Source organism: Mobula hypostoma, chromosome 1 (assembly GCF_963921235.1).
Source record: "Mobula hypostoma chromosome 1, sMobHyp1.1, whole genome shotgun sequence".
Classification (NCBI taxonomy): Eukaryota; Metazoa; Chordata; class Chondrichthyes; order Myliobatiformes; family Myliobatidae; genus Mobula; species Mobula hypostoma.
Window position 1 is genome coordinate 80,932,697 of NC_086097.1, and position 24,267 is coordinate 80,956,963.

A 24,267-nucleotide genomic window follows, 5' to 3' on the forward strand; every position below is an offset into this window, starting at 1 on the left:
TGTTTCAATTGGTTGTAGTTAAAAAAATACACCTGTAGCTAGAAGGTGAAAACTACACCATGAAGACAAAAGAACCCTCCAGGCAACTCTGTGAAAAGGTTATTGAAAAGCACAAGTCAGGAGATGGATACAAGAAAATTTCCAAGTCACTGAAAATCTGTTGGAATACCATTAAGTCAGTCAAGAAATGGAAAGATAATGACATAGCCCTTAAATCTGCCTAGAGCAGGCCATCCTCAAAACTAAGTGACCGTGCAAGAAGGGGACTAGTGAAGGAGGCCACCAAGAGACCTATGACAACTCTAGCAGAGGTACAAGCTTCAATGGCTAAGGTGGGAGAGACTGTGCAGACAACAACTGTTACCTGGGTGCTTTACCAGTCACAGCTTTATGGGAAAGTGGCTAAGAGAGAGCCACTGCTGAAAAAAATCTCACATGAAATCACAGCTAGAGTTTGCCAGAAGGCATGTGGGAGACTCTGAAGACAGCTAGAAGAAGGTTCTATGATCTGATGAAACCGGAATTGAGCTTTTTGGTCATCAGACTAAACGCTATGTTTGGCATAAGCCAAACATCGCACATCATCAAAAACACACCATCCCTACTATGAAGCATGGTGGTGGCTGCATCATGCTGTGGGGATGCTTCACTGTAGCATGCCCTGGAAGGCCTGGGAAGGTAGAGGGTAAAATGAATTCAGCAAAATACAGGAAATCCCAGAGGAAAACCTGATAAAGTCTGCAAGAGAACTGCAACTTGTGAGCAGATTTGTTTTTCAGCAAGACAATGACCCCAAGTGTAAAGCCAAAGCTACACAGGAATGGCTTAAAAACAACAAAGTTAATGTCCTGGAGTGGCCAAGTCAGAGTGTGGCTGGACTTGAAATGGGCTGTTCACTCACGACCCCCATGCAATTTGACAGAGCTTGAGCAGCTTTGTAAAGAAGAATGGGGAAAATTGCTGTGTCCTGATGTGCAAAGCTAATTCAGCCCTATCCACAGAGCCTCACCTTTGAAGGCCTCACACTTAAGTACACCTTTGCCAGAAAACAACTTGTCCCAATCCACTCTTGACAGATCCTTTCATCAAAATTGGGCTTTCTACAATTTAGAATCTCAAACCAAGGATCAGACCTGTCCCTTCTCCACAATTACCTTGAAACTAACGGAATTATGATCATTAGTTGCAAAGTGTTCCTCTAAACAAACTTCTATCACCTGTCCTATCTCATTCCCTAATAGGAGATCTAGTATTGCACTCCTCCATTTGGAAAACTTGTAACTATGTGGAAAGATTCAGTAAGCTTGTATGATTTCTTTTGGAACTGTCGCTGTGGGGAGCATTAACTCAGGGGTATATTACAGGGACTTGAAGTAAACTTATGGGTGAGGTAAAAAACAAAGAACAGATGAAGTAGTTGTGGGAGGATCAGGGAGAAGATGATGAAATTGTCCTCAGGCAGATGGTGGCAGTCATCTGGAATGCTGTCTGAACATGTGTAGAAGGAGTAACTCTCTTCACACATAAGAAATGCTGATGTGCTTTGAAAGCCTAAGGCCTACAAGGCTGCAAAATAAGATTAGGTTGGGCTGCATTTTATTTGGACTGCTCTGACACGATGGGCTGAATTGCCTACAGTTTCATAAATTTTTAATGATTCTATGGACGACATAAAATACAATGAAAGTAGTTAATTTGGTGTTAAGGGGCACAATCCAATCGGATGTAGAAGTTGAGAGCCTATACAAGGTGTCAATGGAAGTTCCATCCCCAGTGACAGAGATTATGAACTCATGAATTAGAGCCAGATCTTTCAGTGAAGAGTGAAAATTGGTAAAGTATTTCATGAATTTATCTAATAGACCCATAGAACACCACAGCACAGAAAATTCTTAAAACTTAAGAGTGATCCTGCATTTACCATGTCAGATGGCAGCTTGTTCCACACTCCCACCACTCTCTGAGTGAAGAAGTTCCCCCAATGTTTCCCCTAAACCTTTCCCCTTTCACCCTAAAGCCATGTCCTCTCGTATTTATCTCTCCTAATCTAAGTGGAAAGAGCCTATTCACCTTTACTCTGCCTATACCCCTCATAATTTTGTAAACCTCTATTAAATCTCCCCTCATTCTTCTACGCTCCAAGGAATGAAGTCCTAACCTGCTCAATCTTTCCCTGTAACTCAACTCCTGAAGACCCGGCAACATCCTAGTAAATCTTCTCTGCACTCTTTCAATCTTACTACTCCAAATGTGGCCTCCCCATAACATCCCAACTCCTATACTCAATACTTTGATTTATGAATGCCAGGATGCCAAAAGCCTTCTTTACAACCCTGGCTACCTGTGATGCCACTTTCAGGGAATTATGTATCTGAACTCCCAGATCTCTTCATTCCTCTGTACTCCTCAGTGCCCTACCATTTACTGTGTATGTCCTACCTTGATTTGTCCTTCCAAAATGCAACACCTCATACTTGTCTGCATTAAATTCCATCTGCCATTTTCTGCCCCATTTTTCCAGTTGGTCCAGATCCCTCTGCAAGGTTTGAAAGCCTTCCTCACTGTCCACAATGCCTCCAATCTTGGTTTCATCAGCAAACTTGCTGATCCAATTTACCACATTATTATCTAGATCATTGATACAGACAAAAAACAACAATGGTCCTAGCACAGATCCTTGAGGCATACCATTAGTCACAGGCCTCCAGTCTAATAAGCAACCATCGACTACCACTCTCTGTCTTCTCCCACACAGCCAATTTCAAATCCAGTTTACAACCTCTCCATGGATACCTAGTGTCTGAATCTTCTGAACTAAACTCCCTTGTTGGACTTTGTCAAAAGCCTTACTAAAGTCCATGTAGACAACATCCACAGCCTTTCCTGTGTCTACTTTCTTGGTAACCTCCTCAAAAAACTCTACAAGATTCATTAAACACAATCCACCACGCACAAAGCCATGCTGACTATCCTTAATCAGCCCTTGGCTGTCTGAGTACTGAGTTCGAAGAAGGGCTAAAAGAAAATTGGGGAAGTGTCTTCTAGTGAAGAGGTCACTGCTCAGCATACTCTGAAAGAAGATAGATGCAGATAAAACTTAGCTAGTTTCCGTCACAACAGGTGTAGATGACTATCAGTTCAGTCAGGCAGAGGAGGATTTCAATGCAGTTTGCCTAGGTTAATGCTCAAGCAAAAGTGAAGGATCTGTTGTCATGTCCTGGTGTGGGAGAGCTCTTGGTAGATTAGATGTTCTTGAGGAAAAACAGGAGATATGGGTAAAACCAGCATTCTTTTGCTTTTATGTCATATTTCTGCATTTGTGCGTTTCGGCATAAGTGCGCATGCGTCGGTTGTGTATGCAGCCTGGTACAGCCGTTCCGATCAGTATCCTTACTTTCTTCCTCTTACTTTTTAACTGACATTATTTTTTGTATTTTTTTTTTCCACGGTAACACATCGAAGCTGCACCCTCTCTAACATGCTGGTAGAGAGAGTTTTATTTGGGTTTTTAGCGCTGGAAATAGTTACATCCCAACACGCGGGACAGAAGCATGGTCACATTGTGTATTCCAGGGACCAGCTGTTTGCACTAATGCCGGCTGGTTTAGCGAGCAGAGTGGCGGACACCCCTGCTGAAATCTGGAGGAAAACACACAGAGGATGCAGAGGGGGATCACAAAGTCGAGGAAAGAGGACCAGGTCGAGACAACAGAGACTTATGGAGAAGAGGAGTTTGGTGGGTAATAAAATGGACGAGGTCACAGCGCTAGCCAGGCACTAGAGAACATTTCGGAAGTGCGGTGTTATGTGTTTCACTGGAACGGGGTTGCACGAGGACATATCTGATCAAAACTTCTCCATGGATGGCTTCCAGACCGTTCGGGCTGACTGGAAGTGCACTGAGAGCGGTAAGCGTAAAGGAGTTGGGTGCTTACTGTTCTGGCTAACAACAGATGGTGCAATCCGGGTCATATTACGATTGAGGAACGTGTTTGTAGACCGGATATTGAACTTTTTACTGTTGGACTTTGGCCACACTCCACCGAGATACAACACTGGGTGGCACTGGAGGTCGTTCCTGCCTGTGGTCATCGAATTTGCAGCTCCTCCCATGGAGGGTCAGACACCCTGAGCCAATAGACTGACCCTGGACTTATTTTCCATCTGGCATAGTTTGCATTTTGTTGTTTGATTGTTTGTGGTTTTTGTATTGCTATATTTACGCTCTATTCTTGGTTGGTGCGGCTGTAACGAAACCCAATTTCCCTCGGGATCAATAAAGTATATCTATCTATCTATTGTAGCTTGTTAATTTTCATTTGTTGGAAAATTGGGTGGATGGTGATGGTGATAGTGATGGTGATAATAAAGGATTCAAGGTAAAAGGGACAGGAGCAGGATGGATTCAACTGTTCATGGAGACCTCTTAGAGAGCCTGCAGATATATTCAGGGCTAGAGGTTGAGTACATGCATGGTCAAAGTTTAAGGAAGATAGTAAGACACTGGGATAAAAGGAGACTGTTCCCTGAAATCAGCAGCCCTGTCTTCAGCAGGAGCTTTGATAAAGGTGGAGAAGTGGTAGCCAAGAGAACACACTGCTCTGTTTTCCTTCTTGAAGGCACTGATGGAGAGACGAGGTGAAGCAACCTTGATCAAGTTATTATGTTTCCTCCATTAATTTACTTGTTATAAATCTACCCCAGCTGCTTCAACATAAACATACCTTTCAGTACTCTTAAGACCTGATTACTATTTCAATCCATCTTTGTTTCCTTAATAAAAGTCCAGTTCAGTGTGAAGCATCATTTCTAATAGCTTCAAGCTACCATAATTATTCTTGGCATTTTCAACTGTTTACGTTTTCACGTACTTAAGAGTTATAAGTAATTTCCGGAAGTGCTAACATCGCTGAGAGAGGCCTGAAAAGCCTCAGTTGAAGGGGGAGAGCAAGAGACAAAGAAAACTTTGTTTTGGGGCCCCCTTTTCAAAAGCCCTGATGAAGGTTCTCGGACCAAGACATCAACTGTTTGTTCATTCCCATAAGTTCAGCCTGACTGCTAAGTTCCTCCAGCATTTTGTGTGCTGCAGCACCTGCAGAAGCTTTTCTGTTTCCCCTTTTCAGAAGGAAAATTAAAATAATATTTTATTGATCAGAACTGGAAGCGACCAAATGGACTTTGACCAACTGGGGAACAAAATAGAATGCCTTATTTAAAAAAAAATCAATTCTTTACTTTTGCATAGATGTTTTAAGACTAACCTGCATATGGTCATGATAACCACATCCCTCTTCTGACAAAATATACTGAGCCATTGATGGCACTTCAGTCTGAAACATCACGTTTAGATTCCTACAAATATGTGAATTCCATTTTAAATGATCTGTAATTCTTCAATCGGGAATGATTGTTGACTTGGAGAAAATAACATGAATTTCTAAAAAAAAAATAGAAAATGCAAAGCAAAATTTCAAAGATCACAATTTCAAGATCAACACAAGGAGCAGGCTTGATCCCGAACCCTGGGTATCAGCATACTTTCTGAATGCCAAAATGCATCACCATTGTAAACTATATATGTATATCTTAAGGGCTTTATCCCCTCCTACTTTCAAATCTCTTACTATCTCTTCTTTCAGTTAGTCCTAATGAAGGGTCTCGGCCCGAAACGTCGACTGTACCTCTTCCTATAGATGCTGCCTGGCCTGCTGCGTTCACCAGCACTTTTCATGTGTATTGCTTGAAATTCCAGCATCTGCAGATTTCCTTGTATTAGTTTTCTTGGCATCAGAGAATCATGCTAGCACCCCACTAAACATGAAGCAGCTTGAAAAGCTTTAACATCCTGGATCGGTAATGTTTAGGGACTGAATTTATCAGCAAATTTAAAATACAAATTTCCTAGTTCCTCTGTGAAGAAAACTAAAATATTCTGCTTCCAATGAAAAAAAAACACAAACGGTTTTAAAGGATACACTTAATCAATCTTGTTGCTAAAGGTTTGACACTGCACGCTTTCTATTTTCTAAGAATCAATCTATAAATGGAGCAACACTGTCTAAACTGAAATGTTACTAAATATTATACAATAATAGCTTAATCATGTGCTATCCAAACCGAAATCTTCTGACATGTCTTTGTGGAGTATTGTTTTGAGTTAGGCATGAAGTGATACAAAACTCACAACACCCACATACACCATTCAATGCTGTCTGTTAAATAAGGCCAAAAGCATGGAAGTACGGAAGGTTACTGTAATGTAGAACACTGTGGTTATTGGTAATGGCTTCAATTTTACAGCTTTCTGACAAGACCCTCTGCGTGAACTGACACTTCATCTTACCAATTGGAAGCATCCATGCTTGAACCAAAGCTAATTGATGGCCTTGATGAAACTGGTCAAACATATTAAAACGAATTCTGTGAACAAGTACACGGGGCTTGCCTAGGACATCAATCAAATGTGTTTTCAACCATTAAATGCAGAAGTTTGATGTACAGACTCAAAATAACGGATTAATTTCAGTGAGTTGTATTAAAAGGAGAGTATTATCACCAGGCAAGGCTTCTTTCCAATCATTTATTTCTCTCTAAATTTCTTGTTTTTAATTAGTAAAACAAAAAAGAAGAAGAAAAAACATATAAATAAATATATTGTTCTTTCACAAATGATCATATAATGACTGGGATCTGGCCCTCTGTTCACATCTGTCACTGAAATGCATCAATATTGCCAACTTGTCTTCATACAGTAACCTAACCTTTTTGGGTGAGATCATCAGAGACTGACGGGAAAAGACGCGAGAGGAGACAGGGCTTCGGGTGACATTGTTAGGTATCCTAGTTGGGCCAGAACAAGCCCACAGAAGTCCTCTGAAAAGTTTTGACTGACAGCAGAGCTTTGTCCCAGCATTTGGTCTGTCAAACTGTCAATGCTTTCAAATCTCCTTGACAGTCAGATATTTAAGTAGTATTAAAAATGTGTAGAACTACTGGAAAAGAATAAAATCATCTAAACAAGTAAAACCAAACCCAAAATGTTAAAACATTAAATATAAATACTTTTTGAAACATAACTGTTTCTTAACTTTTTTCCCCCCACCTGTATAAAACCCCCATTCAAATGGGCACATGGAACTTGGTGGTTATTTTACAATGTATAGACAATGCTTTTTTTGAAACTACATACAACCTTTACACCTTTTTGCACCCACAGCAGAGACATCGAAAAGAATTTTACTCAGCATTGTCTGGTCTGGGATTCACCGCTTTTGGGAACCCATTGTGCAGAGTTCCAAATTAAATGCACAATACATTTTCAGATGTGAAGACTGTTAGCCAAAGTCAATTGCAAAATGTTTATGTCCTAAGCCCAAAAACTGCTCTAACAGAATGCAGGCAATGGCAGATTCAGATGACCCCAGGGAAACAGTGGATAGAAAGATGGCCAGCAGGAATACAATGGAACAGTCAATAGAAGGAGAAATGGCACAGAAGAGGAGTAAGGAATGGGATAGATCAGCCATGTTCAAACTGAATAGTGGGATAGGCTTGAGGGGGTTACAACTGCTCATACTTTCTAAAGTTGTTAAATAAAGTAGTCATGGATGTAGGATTCTGCAGCAGCTGACGCGAGGCTGGGAACAGAGTTATGTGCTGTTACAAAGAAAGAAATGAGCAGTGATAGTGAGCATATGGTCATCTCAGGGTTAAATAATGAAGTCGACTTACAAGCTATCTGGTTCATTTTCGAGTCAGCTGGGACTGAGAGGAGTCAGTGACAAGGGAATGAAATTTCTTGCCTGAACTGGACAGTAAGTGCTGCGAGTACATAATCAATGTTCCCCATGCTGTGGAGTCACTGTTTTAACAACAGCTGCAGGATTAGTGTGGAGATTGAAAGTGAATAAAGCTTGTAGTTTTAGATTGGGGAAACTGGAAGTCCATGTTTCCTGGAGGTGCTGCACAAATCCTTCACAGAATACCTTGCCAGCATATTTTAGCACGTTTCCATGCTGCTTTGCAGACTTCCTGCTGAGTGGAAGCAAATGCCAGATAAACAGGAAATGTTGGGAGGGGTAAAGAGATTGGATGAGTTTTATTTGGGGGGGGGGTGGGTGAGGAGCAGGGTCAGAAATAGCGCTAGTAGTTCATCCTGGAATCTAGACGTGTTAGTTCACCAAAAATAGAAGGGCTGCTACTTAAGTAAAGACTGTCATGACCTCAGCACAAGCCAGAGTACTTTAGAGTGAATAAAGTACTTTTGTAGAGCAGAGATGGATAGTACCGTTGGCAATTGGTTTCAGGAAGGTCCAGACAACCCATTTCAGTAAAATTAAATAAGGGCAAATATGAGGCAAGGCAAGGGGAAAAATGGAAATCAGAAAAATGCAGATGCTAGAACTCTGAATTTAAAAAAAACAATTTCTGGAAACACTCAGCAGGTGTTTCCTGCTGAGCAATATCGACGGAGAGAGAAACACACAGATAACATTTCAGAGATCCTTAACTGGCAGGAATGATCCTGCTTTTCTTCAAAATAATTCCTTGGGATTATTTATATTTATGTCAGAAAGCAGACAGCGTCTCAAATATTTAAACAGACAGCAGCCTGCAGCTTCAGCCCATTTTCCAGCAACTTTGACGGTTATAGCTGCAAAAGTCCAGTGACAGTCATTGATTAAAAATCAAGCTGTCTGGTGGATCACCTGCATTCCGATGACTCAGTTAACACCTTCAAGAACATGAGCACCTTAGGTTTCCTGGATACGCAAGTTTTGATGCATACACTAGCACTCATAACATTAAAATAACTCAACTGAAAGTATGCCGAAATTCCTGGGAAACCTGCAGCAAAATTACACTGAATCAGATGTAAGCATTTTATACTTCTGAAGTAAAAATGGAAGAAGATGTGGGAATCAGGAAGCATCTATAAAGGGAGAAATGGAGCCAATATTTTGGATTGATGACCTTTAACTGGCTTTGTCTCCAAGAGGAAAACTCAGTGAAAGTTCATTTCCCAGCTACATATGTCAAAGCCTTATGTTGGATTTCAGGAAGGTCCAGACAACCCACTTCAGTGAAATTAAATAAGGGCAAATATGAGGCAAGGCATGGGGAAAAATGGAAATCAGGATATACGTGTCATAGCCTTATGTTGGATTTAACCATTTCAGACAAACAGTCTTTTCTGTTTATATCGAGAACAGCAAGTTTTGATGTTAGGTTATCACCTCTCTCAATAGATACTGTCTGATCAGTTGAACTTTTCCAGAATTCTACTTAGAGGTATACGGTCATGGAGCACTATAGCATAGAAACAGGCCCTTCATTCCATTTATTCCATACCGAACTGTTATTCTGCCTAGTCCCATCATCCGCATCTGGACCATAGGCCTCTGTACCCTCCCATTCATGTACTTATCCAAATTGAACCCACATCCACCACTTCAACTGGCAGCGCGTTCCACACTCGCACCACCCTCTGAGTCAAGAAGATCTCCTTCAGATTCCCCTTAAATATGTCACCTTTCACCTATGACCTCTAGTTCCAGTCTCGCCCAACCTCAGGTGGAAGAAGCCTGCTTGCATTGTATACTTTGTTTCCGATTTTCACCAACTGCCCTGGTCTGCACTTCACAGTTCCAACAATAGTTTATTGTTCTCTTTTCTACCCTCATTCATTTCCCACTACTTGCACCACTCTAGACAGATCAGTTGTGATCAGCAAGCATACAATGTCTTCTATGAGTTAGCACCAACTGATAACTCAGAGGGGAAAACATATGTTACCTGAACAATCTTTGAATCTCCCTCTTGCCTAAATACAAACATTACCTACACTTTCTCCACCCACCTCCCCTCTCTGCTACTTAACAACATGTTTGTTTTCTTGCTTTTCTCATTCTAATGATATGTTGACTTGGTTTCTCTCTCGATGGACCTACTGGACTTTCTCCAGTCTTTACTGCAGATACCCAGCATCTGTAGCTGTTCTGTTTCTCAGTTACTCAGCACTTCTCAGTGTACAGCAGGGTATTTTTAGAGTGTTAATATTCATACAAAAACCTACATTTCAACATTGCCCTAAGCAGTTTACTTTGCACTGCATCTAATTTCATCTCAACAGTTCTGTAGCTGAGTTTTGTTATTCTTTTTCAGTAAATAATCATCTACACGATGAATTGGCTAACTTAAAGATTCTTCAATACACGAAGAAAATTAGCATTTGTACAAAACTACCACAAACAGATGGGAGATAAATTTCTTGTCAGGTAGCTGTCAAAGTGCTTAAATAAGTTTAGGCCATCTGAATGCAGATCTCAGATGAAGCTTGTGTTTGCACCTGTAAAGTGCTCTCAAACGCAGCACCGTTGCCACTCCTCTCCAGTGCCCGTGCAGTTCTGGGACAGGTGAAGCCAGTCATTAACCTAGTATGCCTGGCACAGCAATACTTTACCCTCTGGGTCCAATTCTCAACATCAACATCATAAATAAGACCCTTTAAAAGCAGCTGCTCTTCTTCACCACAATACCAAACCAATTACTGGATATGGCCCAACATCCGTCTTTAAGTACTGATGAACAAGATAACAAGAATCAAAAGCATTTCCTCACTGGTCAATCAACAGAATTATATCTCCTATGAAATGCAAGGAAGCCAGTTGATCTGCCCAGTCCACAGCCACATTCTGATTCCTCAGTTTACTTCCCTGAAGTATTCCCTTTTCGCCCATTTATTGCCCCTCCCCCTTGCCCACTAACTACTGATTCTCTCATCGCTCACCAGGGAAAATTTATGGTCCTCAGTTAATCCAACGCCCAGCACATCTTTTGGGACGGGAAGAAATGGCGTAGACAAGAAAAGCTACAGTGAGAACATAGTCACAGGTTGTGACGCACAGATACAGGTTCCTTGGCGTAGCATCGAGAGAGAACAGAGAATAGAGCACAGTACAACACAGGAACAGGCCATTCGGCTCACAATATTGTGCCGAACCACCTACAAAGCAAATGAAAAACAACCAAACACTAATCCCTCCTCCCTCCATCTACCTTACATTTGTCTGTCTGTCTGTCAAAAGCCTCTAATGTTGTTTCCTCTACCACCATACCAGACAGCACATTCCAGGCATCCACAACTCTACGAGTTAAAAAACTTACCTGTGACATCCCCCTTGAACCTACCCCCCCCACCACCACCTTCAACGCACGCCTCCTTGTATCAGACATATCAACCCTGGGAAACAGATACTCTCTGTCCACTCTATCCATTCCTCTCATCATCCTTCAGTCTCGATGCTCCGGGAAAACAACCCAAGTTTATGCAGCCTCTTGTGATACCACATGCCCTCTAAACCAGGCAGCACCCTGGTAAACCTCCTCTGCACCCTCTCCAAAGCCTCAACTTCCTTCCTGTAGAGGGGTGACCAGAACACTACACGATACTCCAGATCCACATCCACACCGATCTTTTTGCCCACCTACACTAACCCCACTTGCCCAATTCCTTCTTTGCCTTGTTTATTTAAGTGCCCATCTAAATGTCCTTGAAATGCAGTAATTTTATCTGAGTTCCATCTTCTCTGGTAGTGATTTCCAGATATCAAGAACTCTGCGTAAAATACTATCACCCAGATTCCATTTAAACCCGCCTTCCTTTCATCTCAAACTTGTGCCCTCTTGCTTTTGATACATGCATAATGGAACAAGGTTCTGACCACCTATCCTATTTATGCCTCTAACTATCTTATATACTTCTTTCAGATTAGCCTTAGCCCCTTTGCTCCAGGAAAACAAACCCAGTCAAGCAGACTTCTCCCCATAATTTAAGTTCTCCAATCCAGTAGACATCCCGATGAATTGCCTGCTGCCACAAAACAATAAATTTCACAACATATGCCAGTGATAATAAACTTGACTCTGGTTCTGACCCCACACTTGTCAGGATTAAATTCCATCTGCCAATGCTCCATCCAACTATCCAATGGATCTATTTTCTGCAGGGGCCTAGACAACTTCACTTGCTATCCATAACACCATAACAATTTTTGTGTCATCCAGAAAGTTATTAATCTCATCGCCAACATAAATGTCTGAATCATTCAAATAAACAGCAGAATTTTCAGCACTGGTTGCTATAGGACACCACTAGTCACAGACTTCCAGTCAGAAAAAGAAAACACCCTGCCACTGTTATCCTCTGCCACTTGTCACTCAGCCAATTCTGAATCCAATTAGTCAATGTACAAACTCTGGAGATCAAAAACAAAACTGGGTCGCTGGAGTTGCCAAATATGCTAAGATGGTGCCATTGTGCCACTCTGTGAAATAGAACATCCCAACCTATTTAAATCTTTTCTTGGAAAGAAGGGAAAAGAAAGAAATCAGAAAATAATTACAAGGACATCATGACAGTAGCTGGGATCTTGTGGACAAGTTGATATTCTGCACATCAATGAATGCTGCTCTTGACAGCTACAATATGACACTACTGCTGTTGTCCTATACGTTTCCGAGTCTGTCATGAATATAGACCATGTACCGTGTGGTATTGACACAATGACACTGCTATATAATCAACAGAATGACTGATGCCTCACATTGTACACGTACAACCAAACATACTGGGAAACTACACAACTCGCTTGTGCGCTTCAGAAACTCAACATAAAAAAACAATTATAAATACTCAGTAATGCTGTGCATTCACCAGCAAGTCAGAATCATTCACTGCATCCTCAGGTCCTCTGGGAGCCTTAGTATGTTCATTGGGCTAGCATATTTGCTTCATCAACATTCCAGATGCTTTCACTGCACAATTGCAACTATATGGTGCTCTCTTGAAACTTCATTTTCCAGTGAGACTCCTGTGTTCAGAAAGCATTACATTACCAGGAATGTGATGCTGTCATGCGTAGGGTTGGGAACATCTGTGCGCGGTCTCTAATCTCTCCCTCCATCTGTATGTATTTGTGTTATCTTTATCACAGATTCATCTCACTCATGCTGTAAAATAAGAGCTGCAGCAGGGTAAATTGCATTTCCACTCACCGTTCAAGACAATACATTAGAGAGTAAGTACAGAGGTTTCCATCTTGAGATAGAGTTGTTTGCAATTAACAGCACTAAAATTATTCACAGCAAGATACTTTAAATACAATCATTCCCTTTTGGCTTGAGACTAAGATTTGTGACGAATCATTCTTAACAACTTTGAAATTAATTTGCAGATATACAAAACTGAAATGGGACTTGGAAAAATAGATGTAGGATGAAGTTACCCCTGGCTGCGGTGGGTGGGACATAAAGTCAACACAACGTCAGCCATTCAGGACTGAGAAAAGAACTAATTTTCTTACAGAAGAATCTTTAGAATTCTCTACTGAAGAAGACAGTAGAAGCTCAGCCAGCGAGGATATTTCCCCAAGACAGAGTCAGAGAGAGGCTTGGAAATTAAGGAAGGGAACCTAGAATATGACTTGGTGTAGGAAAATGGGATTGAGGTAAAATCAGCTATAATTTTATTGAATGGCTATGTAGATGGGAAAGCTGAATGGCCTAACCCTTCTTCCCTTTCTTGTGTTGTATTTTCTCTCAGTTTATGTTTTCATTAACCTGCGGAGTATCCCTCTGAGGGCAATGTGTAAATTAAGTGCTCTTTGCTTCAGTGTCTGTTGCCATACACCATTGGAACAATACACTGGCTGAAAAGGGTTATATTTGGACAAGGGCTGTTTAGAAATTAAGGGAGGAAGCCACAAACAGATGAATCATCTGGCATCTCAGATAGGTCAGCTGTGTGGATTGAAGCAGGGTTAGTGCAATTTGACAGAAATAGGATTAATAAAAAGGCTAAAAGGCTACATAGGAGCTCAGGAGGTTCATAGAAATAAAATAAAATACCCTACATTTGGATCAAACTGCAAATTATGTGGCAATCCTATCCTTGCGCATCTTGGCTTTACGACAATTGTTCTGGCTGTAACCACAAAAACACTGAAGAGAGTGGTGGGTAGAGCTCAGCACATCGTAGAAACTAACCTCTCATCCACTGGTGCTCTCCACAATTCTCGCCTTCTCAGTAAATCAGCCAGCATAATCAAAAACACCACTCACTTCAAACATTGTTTCCACTCGCCACTCTCATCAAGCAGAGGATACAATAGCCTAAAAGTAGTATCAATAGGCACAAGGACAGGCTCTATCTCACTGTTATAAGAGAATTGAATGGTTCCTTAGTATGGTAAGCTGGACTCTTGACCTCACAATCTACCTTGTTAGGACCTTGCATCTCATCTACATTGCATTTTCTCTCGAACTCTTAACACTTCATTCTGAAAAGTGTTATTGTTTTGCCTTGTACTACCTCAATGCACTGTAGTAATAAATTGATCTGCGTGAATGGTTCATGTGACAATCATAAAGCTATTTGTCAACCAATGGCAGAAGGCATGCAAATTGAAAGTGAAAGCAGACGGGAAATGACAACTAGTGAAAGGCACAATGGGAAGAAACTAAACCAGAACATTCATGCCATGGAAAATGACAGTAAGCTCATCATTATAGATCTTGGAAGTTCATATTGCATTAGAGTGACAAGATAACACACCTAGAGAAAAGAAATCCACACAAACACCCTGATATGAAGAACTGTGAGAATCAAACCTACACCCAACAACTTCAAGATAAAATTGGATATGATAAAATTACATCAGTTACTCAGAAGAAAACAAGAAAACCTGCAAGAAGATGAGTATCTAACGCAATATCATGATAATGGTGTATGTAGAGAAAAACAAAGTGGAATGACCGAAATCAGAGGAAATCCCAAAGGGAGAATCATCACAGAAACAGAAGGAGCTGCCAAGAGATCATCTCATAGAACACAGAAATCTACAACACATTACAGGTCCTTCAGCCCACAATGTTGTGCCAACCACGTACTCTAGAAACAGCCTAGAATTTCGCTACTGCGTAGCCCTCTATTTTTCTAAGCTCCATGTACCTATCTAAGTGTCTCTTAGAAGACCCTATTGTATCTGTCTCTACCACCGTCACCGGCAGTGCATTCCATGCACCCACCACTCTGTGTGGAAAAACTCACCTCTGACATACCCTCTGTACCTACTTCCAAGCACCTTAAAACTATGCCCCGTCATGTTAGCCATTTCAGCCCTGGGGAAAAAGTCTCTGGCCACTCACATGATCAATGCCTCTCATCATCTTATACACCTCTATCAGGTCACCTCTCATCCTCTGTCAGTCCAAGGAGAAAAATGGAACATTTTGTTCTCATGAACAAAAATGGAAAGCCCACAATGAAAATGGGAAGCAGTGTGTTAAACCTTAAGTATCATATAACGAAGAGCAAAAATCTATCTTTTTCAACCCAGAATAATTGGATCAAGTGACTGGATGCTTTGAGAACTTGGAATATCACATCAGCACTGTCCCACCCACATGATGCTAATGAGCTGATCCCCAAAGAAAGAATTGATTAGAGTTGAAAAAACTTGAAAATAGACTCAAAAGAGGTGGAGCAGAAATGGATAATACATGAAGTTACAAAGCTTACTGGTTGAGTGACATCCAATGTGATAACAGAGAAACCTGAGAGGAGCTGAGGATATGCCTTGACCTGAAAGACCTTAATCAAGTGATCATGAGAGATCGCAATCCAACCCCAACTCTGGAAGAAATCACATACAGTTTGACAAAAGCCACTGTTTTCAACAAATTGAAAAGCATGTGAAGTCTCATGGGGAGGCTTCACTAACGTAGCATGTAGAAATGTGTAAATTGAAATGTTGATCCAGGATGTGTTTCAGTAGGAAGTAAATAAGACTTAGAAGCAGATTACAAGGCCCATGATCATCAGTAACTCATTTTGATGGAAAGAACACAGAAAGGTTGTCTCAGGCTAATGCTGACAAATGCATCACAAAAGGTGAAAGAATGCCATTTCTTTTGAATAATGCAAGTACCACATGAGTTAAACCATGGTTATCAGACATATGAAAGCACTTCAAAGAAGAATGAAGAAACTGTCATGGGATTATGCAATACAAGAATTCTTTGAAACCTCTCATGTTAAAACTGATGAAAAAAATGGCAACACAATTGTCATAATCCTAAAAATAGATTTTAACAAACTCAAGGAGAGATTGTGTATCCAATCATACATGTCAGAATTTCAACAGGAAATTCTGCCATTTTACGGGGAAATGCTTCTCTCAAAAGCCTTAGATCAGCTCCAGTTGATGATGGAAGCCTATAGAATACACATTAGCATAACAAGATGTACCAACAAAGAAATGGATATTCACAGTTAGTTATGAACATGAGAAATTGATTGCAGAAAGAGATCACCAAACTCAAAGCAAAACCTAGGTGGAACAACATCAAACTTCAGAGATTATGCCATGCCTCATACTTATGATTTTAGAGTCACCAAGCCATGAGGGAAGGAAACTAGGCCTTAGGCCAATCAGCCATTTACACTTATCCTATTTTATTCTCCCCAGACCCCAGATTCTGTCACTCACCTGAACACTAGGAACAAGTTGCAAGGCCAATAATTTAGCAACCTACCAGCCCCTGTAGGAGTGAATACAATGAGTATCCTCAACTGTCACGCTGTTTCTGACATGAGCACCCTCAATTCTACTGTGGTGTGTTTGATCCAGCCTAGGTACAATTCTTGACTGGTAAATCAAGAGAAAGTCATATCCCAGTTAAAAGAACAGCTATTATTCCTGATTAACTTAAGCTTGGCAGTGAGGAGCTTCAGTTGTGAATCCCAAAATTCATTCCTCACAATTTTGACCATGGCATGGCATGGTACTGTAGCGGTTAGTGTAATGCTTTACAGCACCAGTGATTGGAAGACTGGGGTGTAATTCCTGTTGCTGTCTGTTAAGTATGTAAGTTCTCCCTGCGACCACATGGGTTCCTCTGGGTGTTTCGGGTTCCTCCCACATTCTAAAATACGGACAGGCAAACTATGCTGACGCAAGAGGCACGGCAGCTCTTGCAAGCTGCTCCTAGCCCAGCCTTGGAAAGTGCCGGTCATTAATGCAAATGATGCATTTCATTGTATATTTCGATGTACTTGTGACAAATAGAGCTAACCTTTATCTTAAAGATGGATATCTTCAAGTGGAGGATATTTCAGTGGTCTTCAGAGATCTGTGACCTTAGTCTTTAGGAAAGGAGGCACATCTAATGGAGATAAAATTCACAATCACTTTCAGTATGCCAGCACAACCATTGGCTGTCAGAGGAAGATCAAGGCTTCACACTTGACAAAAAGCTTGAGGTTTACTGGACAGCGATGCTCCCTGCCCTTCTGTATGCTTTGGACACTTGGAGTGCCTACAGAAGGCACCTCAAGGCACTGGATGGATGCCACTAATGCTATTTCTGATAATTTCTCCAAATCCATTGGCAGGATAAGCAAACCAATATCAGTACCTTCTCTCAGGCCAACGTCCAAATCACTGAATCGCTAATTATGCGTACTTAATTCTGGTGGGCAGCCTGCATCAGTCACATGCTCACCTATAGAACAAACACTCTGTTTTAGCTTTGCATTGATGAGAGATTATCTGTTGCATAGAGGAATTAATTCAAGGATGCTCTCAAAGCCTTTTTGAAGATTTGCATGAACTCATGGGAATCTTTGGCCATTACCACACAAAATAGAGGAAGAGATTTGCAGCGGCAATCCAAGCACAGTGAATAAACTGGAGTGAGCATATTAATTCCTCAATTAGTCACCTATCATGTCATCTGTGGTTGAGTATGTAATTCCCACATCAGCCATCTCAGCACCCAGAGACATGGAATAGAAACAAGTCCTTCTAGATCCTGATTGACTGCTTAACTGTTGAACAACAACACATTATATACCACAGAGAAAAAAGGAGAGTGCTCATACCTCAGCAGCCCATGCTTGATAGTCAAAAAATAAATAGAAGGTATGGTGAGAAACAGAGCTTTGAAACAACAAGATATAACACCTATCCTACTCCTTATCCATCACTTTATCCTCCTCCACTCTTACAACACTTGAGATATTTGTGTTCTCCCAATTCCTGCCTTTTAGGTATCCTCAGTTTTAATGACCCCATTATCACTTCATTTTCTTTCTGTTATCTTGGTATTAAATTCTGGCATTCTCTTCCAGAATCATTCTGTCCACCCTAGTTCCTTACAAAGTTCTGTCCCATTATATTGTGGCATGGCTGTATGCCAAAACTTGCTTCAGCTCAGTTCTGGGATATATCACATTGTTAAAGATATTCTCTGCTGAAGTTTTAAAATGCAGAGAATTCTAAGATGGCAAATCCTGTTATTCTAAAACAGACCGACTCTCTTCATTCTTCTGACCACCGAATTCAAACATACTAAGGGAATCCAAGGAAAACATCAAAAGACATGAAATAATATTGCCTATCATGCATTATAAAGTAGAAAGTGAAGCTCAATTCCAACACTTATACTCCAAACAAATACAGCTTTAGATACAGTGCTCTCAGTAACTTCATCCAAATCATTAATCCAGATCAAAAATAATTTGCTCCTCAGGGGTCAGCTGCTTTTCCAAACATTTAATAATGGACAAGTCATAAAATCCAACTCTGAAGGTGACAAAATATTGGAGTTTTGGGGTAAACTATGAGGAAACCAGTAATGGACTGAAGCTAAGTCCCTAGTCCACTCAGCTGCTCACTGCAATCAGATTTTCCCATTCTCCTCTATCAGTGGCCTGTACTTGAGACTCACAATCACCCTTGGCAATTCAGGTTATGTCACACATTAATCGACTTTACTAGTTATTTTTGCTCTGCCAGGAAGTGCATCTGGTTGAAGTGTTTTCTTGATTTCAAGCAAATTTCTCTACACCCCTTGATCTCTAGATTGGAGTCATTCTTGTTTGTGGCCTTTTATAAGAGCAGCAGCAAGGAAAATGGATTTGAACTACAATGTTGATGAGAAACGCAAGGTGTTAAGAATAAGTAAAGGCAAAATAAGCAGGAAGGGGCACAAGAACAGAAGGACTTGGTTTATTGAACATGACAGAGAAGTTTGATAAAATGATTTAATAAGAAGTCATGAAAACACAGCATTAGGAACAGGTGATGAGTCCTGATGAAGAGTCTTAGACCAAAACATCAAATGTTTAATGGTTTCCATAGATGCTGAATGGCTTGCAGAGTTCCTCCAGCATTTTTGTGTTGGTTGCTTGGATTTCCAATATCTGTAGATTTTCTGGTGTTTGTGATTAGGAGCAGGAGCCAGCCATTCAGATCTTTGAGCCTGTTCCAACCACGGCTGGCCATCTATCTCAATTAAATCTCTACACCCTCCCCCCTCCTCGTACACACCAACGCCTTTTGCAGTGAGGATAGTATCCACTTGCTTCTTGACTACATTCATTGTCTGGGTATCTGTACTATGGAAAGGATGTGATTGTGCTGGAAAGAGGTAGAAGCAATTCACGAGGATGCTGCCTTGACTGAAGGATTTCAGATACTGGGCAAGATTGGGCTTGCCTTCCCTGGAAACACTGCAGCAGAAAATTAATTTTGTTTCAGGGAAATAGCTATCCACATTGCAACAGCAATGTCTTTAGATGTGCTGAAACTACAATGTCACAGTGAGAATACAAACACACTGGCAGTCATAGCAAAACTACCTGTGGAAATTTCTCGACTTTGAGAAGATAATGTACAAAGAAAGAGGATAAGATTGTAATGAAGAGCAGCTGTGAGCAATAAAACTACACCTTTTTGCATCAGCTGAAAGGCAAATGGACATATTCCAGCATTGTAGTTCAAATCCATTTTCTTTGCTGCCGCTCTTATAAAAGGCCACAAACAAGAATGACTCGAATCTAGAGATCAAGGGGTGTAGAGAAAATTGTCTGAAATCAAGAAAACACTTCAACCAGATGCACTTCCTGGCAGAGCAAAAAATAACTTGTAAAGTCAATTAATGTGTGACATAACCCGAATTGCTAAGGATGATTGTGAGTCTCAAGTACAGGCCACTGATAGAGAATGGGAAAATCTGATTGCAGTGAGGAACTGAGTGGACCAGGGACTCAGCCGAGCAGCATTTTGACCTCTCTGAGTGCATCAGACAAGGGAGAGAAGTTGTATTATAACAGTAATCTTTTGAAGGCTGTACTCAGAAGATATGAAACAAAAAGAGTAAGAAATACAAAGTCAGCTGTCATGTCTAGAGCCTCTATTAGAGAATAGAATCAACCTGGAGGCATAAACTGGCAGAGCTATAGAAGAAGACACTAATTGCCTTTTATTACTTTTTGATAATCCTGAGGTTTAAGAGATCAGGTTCCGTGCGGGCTAGTCATATTTCAATCTTTGCCATGTCAGATAAAAGAACATTTAATAATTATTGATTTTGTGTACTGCAAATAAACCAAGACAAGAACATAGGTTTTCTCTTGTGGACGAGTGAATATGCTGTGTTTAAAGCAAGACTTCTATACTCATGGGGCTCCTCATCAGAACCACAGTGTTAAGTGATGAAAAAGAAAGTACCCAACAGGTACTCTGACTCTGTCTCTATCTCTACCTGTCTGTCTATCTTCCTCCCCCCAGAAACTGCACCCAACCTGTTTATTATGTGTGGTAAACCATATATATGTTGTAACTGGGTTAACTGTCTGGACACGCCCCTCTGCTGACTGCCCCTGTGGCTCCTCCCACAGTTTCTGTATAAAGGTGTTTCGCCTTGCCCCTCCCCCTCAGTCCAGGGGCAGACACTCACCATGGAGGTCGTATTGTACAGCGAATAAAAGCCTTTCAGTATTTTACGCAACTTCAGTCTTTTGGAGTTATTGAAGGTGCTTCATTATGTCCAATTTTTTTTTTCTTACAGGCGTATTCGCAGCATCATCAGGGCTTTACTTTTTGGCCAAAGTATTATATTAAGATGGAGCTTGTTAGTATGCTTGGTACCAGAAGTCTGACATTTTGAGCCAGATTGAGTTATTTTTGATCTCAGGTTCACATCAGTGCTGCTATTTACTGGGTTGGAGTAAATGACTGGCTTTTACAATAATGGTTTCAATCATAATAACTATGGTAGAATTATATATACTGCAAGGGTCACATGTTTGAACAGAGGGCTGATGTTTATTTCTTTACACTTAATGCACAATTACATGAAAAAGGCCTGGAGAAAGCTTATACAAGAAAGAACCTATTGGAAGTAAACCAGTGGGTACCACTGCACAAATTTTGCTATGTTAAGGCAAAACAGAGATTTCAAGAGACTGCTGTGCAATAAGTATTGCTCAAAATTTGTGCATGTGCAGCCTGCATCCATTAATATTTTAATACATCTTCTTATTACTCTTTTAAGATGTTTGAAAAGAGCACCCATTCATTTATTCTTCACGTACAGATAATTTGCTATTATCACACCACGGAATTTATTACACCTGTGCTTCGTTTTAAAACTTGATGTAAATTACAACTTTGATTTTCTTCCTGTGGAGATTTAACATTTTTAACCTCCTTCCATTGCTTAGAAACTCAGAGTGAGTTTTGTTATGAATTGAATTTAGTTTTAATGCCTGCTTTACATTTAGCCATCTTATGATCCAGAAACTCACAGATGTTTCACAGAATGGTAGAACGATTTCCCTAGATCTTGTATTCAATAAATCAAAGTTCAAAGTTCAAATTATACAACCCTGAGATTCATTTTCATGCAGGCATACTCAATAAATCTACAGAATAATAACCATAACAGACTACTTGAAAGACTGCACTAACTTGGGCATTCAACCAGTGTGCAAAAGACAACAAACTGTGCAAATACAAAAATAAATAAATAATAAATAAATAAATAAACAATAAATATCAAGAACATGAGACGAAGAGTCCTTGAAAGTGAGTTCATTGGTTGTGGGAAAATTTCAATGATGGGCAAGCGAAGGTCAGTGCAGTCATCCCCTTCGGTTCAAGAGCCTGATGGTTGAGAGGTAGTAACTGTTCCTGAACTTAGTGTTGCAAGTGCTGAGGCTCCTGTACCTTCCTGATGGAGCAAGAAGCGAGCATGTCTTGGATGGTAGGGGCCCCTGATGATGGATGCTGCTTTCCTGCGAAGTTTCAAGCAATATGATGGGAAAGCCTTTACCCCTGATGGATTGGGCCATATCCTCTACATTTTGTAGGATTTTCCATTCAAGGGCATTGGTGTTTCCATATCAGGCTGTGAGGCAGCGAGTATTAGCATGTATACTCACAACTCGCTGGAGGAACTCAGCAGGTTGGGCAGCATCCGTGGAAAAGATTGGTCAACGTTTCGGGCCGGAACCCTTCGTCAGGACTGTAGAGAGAAGGGGCAGAGGCCCTATAAAGAAGGTGGGGGGAGGGTGGGAAGGAGAAGGCTGGTAGGTTCCAGGTGAAAAACCAGTAAGGGGTAAGATAAAGGGGTGGGAGAGGAGAGGCAGGGAGGTGATAGGCAGGAAAGGTGAAGAAAGAATAGGAGAAAACACAATGGGTAGTAGAAGGAGGTGGAACCATGAGGGAGGTGATAGGCAGCTGGGGGAAGGGGTAAAGTGACATAGGGATAGGGGAAGGGAGGGGAGGGAATTACTGGAAGTTGGAGAATTCTATGTTCATACTAAGGGGCTGGAGACTACCTAGATGGTATATGAGGTGTTGCTTCTCACCTTGTTTAGCTAGGTGCCTGATTTAGTGTTTCACCTGGAACTTACCAGCCTTCTCCTTCCTACCCTCGCCCCAGCTTCTTTATAGGGCCTCTGCCCCTTCCTTCTACAGTCCTGACAAAGGATTCCGGCCTGAAACGTTGACCAATCTTTTCCACGGATGCTGCCCAACCTGCTGAGTTCCTCCAGCGTGTTGTGAGTGCTTTGACCCCCAGCATCTGCAGATTCTTTTGTGATTAGCATGTACACATCGTTCATCGAGATTGCATACACGCTAATAGTGAAGCCTATAGAATCTTGCAATATGAACTGGAATTAATCTTCAATGCTTGATTATACTTTGAAGGAGCGGTCACCTCATTTATCTCTCAATATATAATTAAATTTGAAATTGTATTTTTCGCAGCTGCAATAACTAATGTTCACTTGCTCTGTACTATTGAGCAAGATCCTGCATCCATTCAGTTTGTGGTCCTCTAATAACCATTGGTTACTTGTTGTTTGCTTTTTGGTTCACCTACAACTTGTGTCTTCTTTTTAGGACATATAACATAGAACATACAGCACAGGAAGAGGCCCTTTGGCCCATAACGTTGCATCCAACTAAGATAATCCCTTCTGCAATACGATGTCCATATCCTTCCATTTCCCACACATTTACGTGCCCAAGAGCCTCTTGAACATTGCGATCATATTTGCATCCGTCACCACCCCAGGGATGGTTTTCCCAGCACCCAGCAATCTCCATGTAAAAAAATTTGGCATGTCCCGCACACCTCCTTTCAACTTACCCCTTCTCCCCTTAAATGCATCCCCTCTGGTATTAAACATCTCAAGCCTGGGAAAAAGATACTGGCTGTCTACTCTATCTGTTCCCTCATAATCTTATAAACCTTGATCAGATCTCCCTTCAGCCTCTGTCTCTCCAGAGAAAACAACACAAGTTTTGCCAACCTCTGCTGGGGATAGCACATGCCCTCTAATCCAGGCAGCATATTAGTACACCTCTTCTGCACCCTCTCCAAAGCCTCAACATTCTCCTTTAATGAGGTGACCAGAAATCAATGCAATACTTCAGATGTGGCCTAACCAGAGTTTTATAAAGCTGCAACATAACTTCCTGACTCTTGAACTCACTTCCTTGACAAACAAATGCAAGCATGCCAAATGCCGTCTTTGCTGCCCTGCTAACCTGTGTAGCCGGTTTTAAAGAGCTTTGGACTTGGACCCTAAGATTAATTTGCACTTCAAAACTGTTAAGGGCATACTGCCTCTTGATATTTGACCTCCAAAAGTGTAACACTTCCACATTCAGTTACATTAAATTCCATCTACCATCTATCTGCCCATCTTTGTAACTGACCTATATCCTGCTGCATCTCTTGCCAGTCTTCCATACTATTTACAACACAACCAATCTTCAAGTCATTTGCAAGTTTACTAACTTACCTTTTTATGTTTTCATCCAGGTCATTTATGTACATCACAAACAGCTGGGGTCCCAGTACACATCACTGTAGAACATTTCTAGCCACAGACATCCAGCCAGA

General features: G+C 41.0%; 1 protein-coding gene across 12 annotated transcripts in view; it reads right to left on the bottom strand.

Annotated features, from left to right (window-relative positions):
• The window catches only part of LOC134348361 (alpha-(1,6)-fucosyltransferase), an 877,712-nt gene that overhangs the window by 99,069 nt on the left and 754,376 nt on the right, over positions 1-24,267 (bottom strand). The gene's annotated exons all lie outside the window — the stretch shown is intronic.